We start from the raw sequence: 8,948 nt of genomic DNA, 5'->3' as shown, positions 1-8,948 counted from the left end.
AAAATCTGAGAAACACAGTAGAATCCCTCAGTAACAGAATGAAGCAAGCAGAAGAAAGGATTTATGACATTGAAGACAAAGCTTTCGAACACTCCCAAACTCTCAAAGAGGAAAAGAAATGGAGGGCAAAAACAGATCACTCTCTCAGAGAGCTCTGGGATAATTAGAAGAAAACCAACATTCATCTTATAGGGATCCCTGAAAGTGATGAAGTGGCTTCACAAGGCACAGAGTCTCTTCTCCATGAGATTATGAAGGAGAACTTTCCAGACATGCTAAGAAATTCTGAAATTCAGATAGCAGACAGTTTAGAACTCCAGCATGACTCAACCCAAATAAGACATCCCCCAGACACATCATAATCAATTTCACTAAAGTTAATATGAAGGAGAAAATTCTGAAAGCATCCAGATGAAAGAAAACCATCACTTACAAGGGGAAGAAAATTAAAATAACTGCATCTCTTTGCTGAAACCTTTCAAGCTAGAACAGGATGGTCATCGACTTTTAATCTCTTAAAACAAAATAACTTTCCACCCAGGATTCTGTACCCAGCTAAACTTAGTTTCATTTATGACAGATAAATTAAATACTTTAATGACATTCACATGTTGAGGAAATTGGCCATAACTAAATGAGCTCTCCAGGATATTCTCAGACCTATCGTTCATAAAGACCAGTGTAACCCTCCACCACAAAAGTAAACCCATCCAGAAAATTTTGATCAAATTCCAACTTCCACAGTCACAAAAGGATTAAAAATGTCCACTGGACTCTCGAAAGGCTTATCAATATTCTCAATTAATGAGAATGTTTTAAATTGTCCTCTAAAGAGGCACAGGTTGGCTGACTGGATACAAAAATGCAAGCCAGATATCTGCTCCATACAAGAATCTCATCTTACATTAAAAGACAAATATAGACTCAAGGTGAGGGGATGGTCATCTATACTCCAGGCAAATGGAAAGCAGAAAAAAAGCAGGCATTGCAATCCTATTCGCAGACGCAATAGGCTTTAAACCAACCAAAATAAGGAAGGTTAAGGATGAACACTTCATTTTGTTAAAGGTAATACTCAAAATGATGAGATTTCAATTAATAATATTTGTGCACCCAACCAGAATACACCTCAATTTATAAGAGAAACTCTAACAGACATGAGCAACTTGATTTCCTTCAGTTCCATAATAGTTGGAGATTAACACCCCTTTAGCAGTGCTGGATAGATCCTCCAAAAACAAGCAAAGAAATTTTAGAATTAAACTTAACCATTCAACATATGGACTTAACAGACATCTATAGAACATTTCATCCCAACAAAATTGAATACACATTCTTCTCATCAGCCCACGAAACATACTCCAAAATTGACTACATCCTGGGCCACAAATCTAACCTCAGCAAATTTAAAAAAATAGAAATTATTCTTTGCATCCTCTCAGACCATCATGGAATAAAAGTTGAACTCAATAACAACAGGAATCGCATACCCACACAAAGACATCGAAGCTAAACAACCTTATGCTGAAGGATAGATGGGTTATAGACAAGATTAAGAAGGAAATCACCATATTTTTGGAACAAAACAACGATGAAAACACGAATTATCAGAAACTCTGGGATACTGCAAAGGAAGTCCTAAGAGGGAAATTTATACCACTGCAGGCCTTCCTCAAGAAAACAGAAAGAGAGGAAGTTAATTACTTAATGAGACATCTCAAGCAACTGGAGAAGGAAGAACGTTCAAATCGCAAACCCAACAGAAGAAAAGAAATAACCAAAATCAGAGCAGAATTAAATGAAATTCAAAATGAATTATACACAGATTAATAAATCCAAAAGTTAGTTTTTTGAAAAGATCAATAAAATAGATAAACCTTTGGCCAACCTAACCAGGAAAAAAAGAGTAAAATCTCTAATTTCATCAATCAGAAATGGTAACGATGTAATAACAACAGACCCCTCAGAAATTCAAAAAAATGCTTAATGAATACTAAAAGAAACTCTACTCTCAGAAATATGAAAATCTGAAATAAATCAACCAATACCTGGAAGTACGTCACCTACCAAGACTTAGCCAGAACAAAGTGGAAATGTTGAACAGGCCTATATCAAGTTCTAAAATAGCATCAATTATACAAAATCTCCCTGAAAAGGAAAGCCAAGGACCAGATGGCTTTACGTCAGAATTCTACTAAACCTTTAAAGAAGAACTAGTACCTATATTACTAAAACTCTTCCAAAATATAGAAAAAGAAGGAATATTACCCAACACTTTCTATGAAGCAAACATCACCTTGATCCCCAAACCAGGGAAAGACCCAACAAGAAAATAAAATTATAGACCAATATCACTAATGAATATCGATGCAAAAATATTCAATAAGATCCTAACAAACAGAATCCAACAACATATCAAAAAAATTATACACCATCACCAAGTGGGATTTATCCGAGGGTCTCAAGGCTGGTTCAATATACGTAAATTTATAAACGTAATTTGACACATAAAGAAACTAAAAAATAAAGACCATATGATTCTCTCAATTGGTCCAGAAAAAGCTTTTGATAATATCCAGCATCCCTTCATGATCAGAACACTTAAGAAAATTGGTATAGAAGGGACATTTCTTAAACTGATAGAGGCCATCTACAGCAAACCCACAGCCAATATTGTATTGAATGGAGTTAAATTGAAATCATTTCCACTTAGATCAGGACTAGGCAAGGTTGCCCATTGTCTCCATTGCTCTTCAACATTGCAATGGAAGTTTTAGCCATTGCAATTAGGGAAGAAAAGGCAATCAAGGGTATATACATAGGGTCAGAAGAGATCAAACTTTCACTCTTCACAAATGATATGATTGTATATCTGGAAAACACTAGGGATTCTACTACAAAACTTTTAGAAGTGATCAAGGAATATAGCAATGTCTCAGACTACAAAATCACCACCCATAGATCTGTAGCCTTTATATATACCAACAATAGCTAAGCCAAAAAAAATAGTCAAGCACTCTATTCCTTTCACAGTAGTGCCAAAGACAATGAAATATTTGGGAGTATACCTAACAAAGGACGTGAAAGATCTCTATAAAGAGAGCTATGAAACTTTAAGAAAAGAAATAGCTGAAGATGTTAACAAATGGAAAACCATACCATGCTCATGACTAGGAAGAATCAACATTGTTAAAATGTCTATACTACCCAAAGCAATATATAATTTTAATGCAATTCCTATTAAAGTTCCATTGTCATATTTTAAAGATCTTGAAAAAATAATACTTTGTTTTATATGGAATCAGAAAAAACCTCAAATAGCCAAAACATTACTCAGCAATAAAAACAAAGCAGGAGGAATCACGCTACCAGACTGTACTATAAATCCATAGTGATCAAAACAGAAACTTACTAAAGGCAGAATACAAATGTCTACATACAATAACTAAGAAAATGCCATGAAGGCTATATTGAACAGTTTGATGAGAATATTTCAGATTGTATATGAAACCAGCACATTGTACCCCTTGATTGCACTAATGTACACAGCTATGATTTAACAATAAAAAATAAAATAAAAAAAAAATTAGGCTGTAATAGTTATCCAAAAAAAAAAACCAGCATGGTACTGGCACAAAAACAGAGCAGTAGATGTCTGGAACAAAATAGAGAACCAAGAGATGAATCCAGCTACTTATCATTATTTGATCTTTGACAAGCCAATTAAAAACATTCAGTGGGGAAAAGATTCCCTATTTAACAAATGGTGCTGGGTGAACTGGTTGGCGATCTTTAAAAGACTGAAACTGGACCCACACCTTTCACCATTAACTAAGATAGACTCTCACTGGATAAAAGATTTAAACTTAAGACATGAAACTATAAAAATATTTGAAGAAAGTGCAGGGAAAACTCTTGAAGGAATTGGCCTGGGTGAATATTTTATGAGGAGGACTCCCCAGGCAATTCAAGCAGTATCAAAAATACATTACTGGGACCTGATCAAACTAGAAAGCTTCTGCACAGCCAAGAACATAGTAAGTAAAGCAAGCAGACAGCCCTCTGAATGGGAGAAAATATTTGCAGGTTATACCTCCAATAAAGGGTTAATAATCAGAATCCACAGAGAACTCAAACTTATTAGCAACAAAAGAACAAGTGATCCCATCTCAGGGTGGGCAAGGGACTTGAAGAGAAACTTCTCTAAAGAAGACAGTGCACGATCTACAAACACATGAAAAAAACCTCATCATCCTTAATCATCAGAGAAATGCAAATCAAAACTACTTTGAGATATCACCTAACCCCAGTAAGAGTAGTCCACATAACAAAATCCCCAAACTAGAGATGTTGGTGTGGATGTGGAGAAAAGGACACACTTCTACACTGCTGGTGGGAATGCACACTAATATGTTCCTTCTGGAAGGATGTTTGGAGAATACTTAGAGATCTAAAAATAGACCTGCCATTCGATCCTATAATTCCTTTACTAGGTTTATACCTAGAAGACCAAAAATCACAGTATGACAAAGACATCTGTACAAGAATGTTTATTGCAACCCAATTCATAATTGCTAAGTCATGGAAGAAGCCCAAGTGCCCATCAACTCACGAATGGACTAGCAAATTGTGGCACATGTATACCATGGAATATTATGCAGCCTTAAAGAAAGATGGAGACTTTACCTCTTTCATGTTTACATGGATAGAGCTGGAACATGTTCTTCTTAGCAAACTATCTCAGGAGTGGAAGAAAAAGTATCCAATGTACTCAGCCCTACTATGAAGCTAATTTATAGCTTTCACATGAAGGCTATAACCCAACTATAGCACAAGACTATGAGGAAAGGGCCAAGGAAGGGGAAGGGAGGGGGGAGGTTAGGGTGGAGGGAGGGTAATGGGTGGGGCCACACCTACGGTGCATCTTAGAATGGGTACAGGCGAAACTTACTAAATGCAGAATACAAATGTCTACATGCAGTAACTAAGAAAATGCCACGAAGGCTACATTGAACAGTTTGATGAGAATATTTCAGATTGTGTATTAAACCAGCACATTGTACCCCTTGATTGCACTAATGTACACAGCTATGATTTAACAATAAAAAAAAAATGATGATCAGTGAAATGCAAGAAGGGCAATAGCATGGAAAATGAAACATAAATGAGATTTATAAAATTATCTTGGTTTTATTTCTCTAAGGTGTTGTTTGTAGCCCGGATAACCCTCTCCTTTAGCACATGAATACTTCGTTAACTAAACTGCTGTCATTCAAATGTGTTACATATTTCGTTTTTCCTCCCTTAAATCCACTGAGAATATACATATATAATTTCAGAATGCACACAATCATTTTGAATTGAAAGTATTTCCTGGATTCTTCATATAGAAAAAAATCTCTAATTTTGTACTGTTTTCTTCCTTTGCTTGATATCACAGGCTTGAGAACGTATCATTTCTTAGCAATTTAAATTTAAATGATTTAGTCTGCTAAGTTTGATATGCCTGTGTTCTTTCATGGCCACATACAGTACTTTGCCTTAGTCAAATTAATAATAAAGGGATTAAAATTGCTAGCGTCTGGGGGGGGGGCACTTGTCAATGGTATTAAAAATTACATCTGGAATGATTAAACTTGCATGTTAATTACAAGCTGCCTGAAATGCAGAGGAAGTTCAAGGAAATGATTCTCTAACCATGTGTTATTTTAATTTCAGAAAAGATCTTTTTAGGAATGCATTGCATCGTACTGAACTTCTAATCAGACCATGCATTTATTTAGATGGATGACCCCAAATATTTTAAATCCACTGTCACTGGCAATAATTACAAGAATTTTATAAAGCTGTTTACTAAGTTATGTATCGGGACACAACAGAAGATGGATGTGTTTACAAAATCAGATTTGGGTACAGTAGGGAGCTCATCTAAGTAGTTGTAATGGTGGTCAGATAATTTGTGTCATTCTCTGCTTAGTTGGTGTGTAAGACTTAGGTAAGATTAGAAAAGTAGGAGGAATGAGAGGGAAGTGATTACACTCACAGAGTTCTTATCTACAATCAACTTTTTTTTTTGGCAGTTTTTCTGGTGTCACTTTTTCCTTTTCAGGTGATCATTTTTCCTTTGTTAAGCTCAAGTATAAAAGTAAAAATGTGGCTAAATTAGCAATTGTTTCAGTTGCTGTGTTGTCCGTTCAAATAAGAAATAATCTAAAGAACCAGACGCACGAACAAAAGAAAAAAAATCTTTATTTTTTAAGTACGCTGTCCCTGGGTGGAAAGTTGGGCAAGACTCTTGAATTTCTGGCTCACTCACAGAAAGTAAACAGTTCTATAGTTACTTCAAATCACAGAATAGTTGAAACTCAGTGAGAGTGTCTTATTCAAGATGTTAATCAACAATCCAATCCTCATCATCTTTTTTCTTTTTCCATTTGCTCTAAGTCTTGGTCACAGAAGTGAAGTATGACCACTTTTTTCTCCAGTCCCACCAAATCCCTGCTTTGTGGCTATAGTTTCAATCCTCTGGATTTGAAGCATGGAGAAGGATAAGGGAAAAGAATAAGGAAGTAGGAAGATTCTTATTTGCTGATGCCTTCAAGGATATTTAAAGCTATTTTGTTTGTTTATTATTTTTCCCCCAGCATAGCACACCAGGCCATATAGTTTCAGTAGACTAGGATGCAAAGGAAACAAGTCACCAAACTGATTGAATTGGAAGAGGGACACCCGAATGTCACTGCATCCGTCTTGGTTGGCTATATGGGCTCACCTACGTCCACATTGTTAAGTGCAGTAGGGAAGGGTCAGGTAAGATGACTTCAGATACAGTCAGTAGCTACTGTGTGGGAGGTACTGTGACTTTTTGCCTGTCACAAACTGTAACATTGCCATCTAGCCTACGGACAGTAGCATAGACCCAACTTTAGCTAAGATGAGAAACCCTCCAGATATGTAGAGACAATTTCCAGGGGCAGTAATGAACAGCTAGGCCGGAATATGCGTGACAGCTAATTTGTTAAATCAGATTCTACCGGCATGTCAGCAGCTCTAAGAGAGGTCGCTTTCCCAATGTAGGATATGCATATGATTTTCATATTAAAACAAAACAAAACAAAACAAATTCCTTTGCATACTGTCTCTAACTTTTAGCCTACCATGGCTACTGAGTTGGTTGCTCTGCTCTGCTGTAATCTAATCTGCACTCAGCAGAGGACCCAGAGTCATTTTCACTTTAATGTGTACATTTTATCCTTAAGAGGACAATAAGCTCTGCAATAATTAGTATTGCTGCCATCCCACAGATGAGGTCATTGAGGCCTCATTAGGTGTTATATTCAAGGTCTTTCTGCCAATAAATTAGACATCCATATTATTGATTTAGAAGTCCAGTATCTGTTTTTCATTAAATCGATAAATTCATCTGCCCTGTAAGAATGCCCTGTTTTAGGGACACAAAAAATGAAGTTCACTCCTCCCCCCTCACACCATGGCCACCTTCACTTCATCCAGAATGTGGGGGAATAATCAGGATCTGAATAACTTGTAGAAAAAATCGGTGAGGATGTGTGCATGTGTAAGTATTTTTAATAACTCCTTCCCAAATGTGTGTCATTTACATAGGGCTGTCCATATTATTTCCATCTACTTTCCTTCAACCTTCCTGAGCAATTTTATAGGTCCAGAGAACTGGTGCCTGAAATGTAAAAACATAAGGAAAAGGTTAATGAAAGCAATGAGAAAACTTTTTTTTTACTTTTTTGGAGACTGTGGCCTGTCCTCTTTTACATCATGTGCCCCTGGCTCCTGGGCTGTTGAGTGCATGCTGATTTGTGTGATTGTCCTAATGACCGATGACATGAATTACTGAAAATCTAATTAGGCCTTTTGAGCTGAGAATATTTTTTAGGAGATTCTGACATTTGGTGAGGAATGTAGTGTCAGCAGAATATCTAGCCCTTTCTAATTTGAGGAATGGTATTGGCATGTAATTAGCACACAGAGAGAACAATTGGACGACCCTATCTTGAGTGATGAATTTGTGGAACAATGAAAAATGATAAATTTGAGCCTGAACCAGGCAAAACATGCCCGTCTTCCAAGAGACTTGTATATGATTCATATACTTAACAAAGTCTCTAAATAGATACCTGGCATTACTATGATAGATTCTTATTTTTTTGATAACAAAGCATATTTAATAGCTTATCTCCACATGCTGTAGGGTTAGAGGGCCTCAGTGGGGAATATTGTCTCAGAAAGAGCAGGGAAGAAGGAAACATTTCAAAGACATAAGTGAGCATAGTGGGGCTTTAACAAAATATGTGTGACCTTTTGTGGAATGAATGTTCATAATATTAACCTGACCTGAAAAGTTAAACGGAAACTCAGTTGCCCCCAAACAGTGTACCACTTAGTCATTGTTGCATAGCAAACAATTTGAAAGTGTAGTAGCTTAAAACAGAAAACATTTGTCATTGCAGCCCACTTGTCTGTGGATTGTCTGAGAAACAGCTGATGCAGACGGAACTCATGTGGTGTTGGCGGGATTGCTCTTGAAGCTGTGGGTGGCTCGAAGCTCTGCTCTAGGCTAGGCTTGGCTAACAGCATCTTAACTAATGTGGGTCTGCTCTGTGTGGTTCTCAACCTGCTCTTGACATTAGCAGGATTGTCCTTGTCACGGTGATGGCAAAAGTGAAAAAAGGCAAGATGAAATTTGGTAGGCAGCTTGAGACCTAGAGTCAGAACTAGAAGACCATCATTCGCACACAGTTGTACTGTCCCAAAACAAATTATATTGCTCTGACATGCTGGTGGGAGGAACTGCAAAGTCAAATGGAAAAGGATGTGGATATAGGTAAAGAATTATAGCAACTAGCACAACAGATGAACCATAAAATAAATGGGACAGGTTGAATTTTGAAAAAGTGTTTAAGTTAAGGAGACAT

Source organism: Nycticebus coucang, chromosome 16 (genome assembly GCF_027406575.1).
Source record: "Nycticebus coucang isolate mNycCou1 chromosome 16, mNycCou1.pri, whole genome shotgun sequence".
Classification (NCBI taxonomy): Eukaryota; Metazoa; Chordata; class Mammalia; order Primates; family Lorisidae; genus Nycticebus; species Nycticebus coucang.
Note: the sequence above shows the minus strand (reverse complement) of the source record.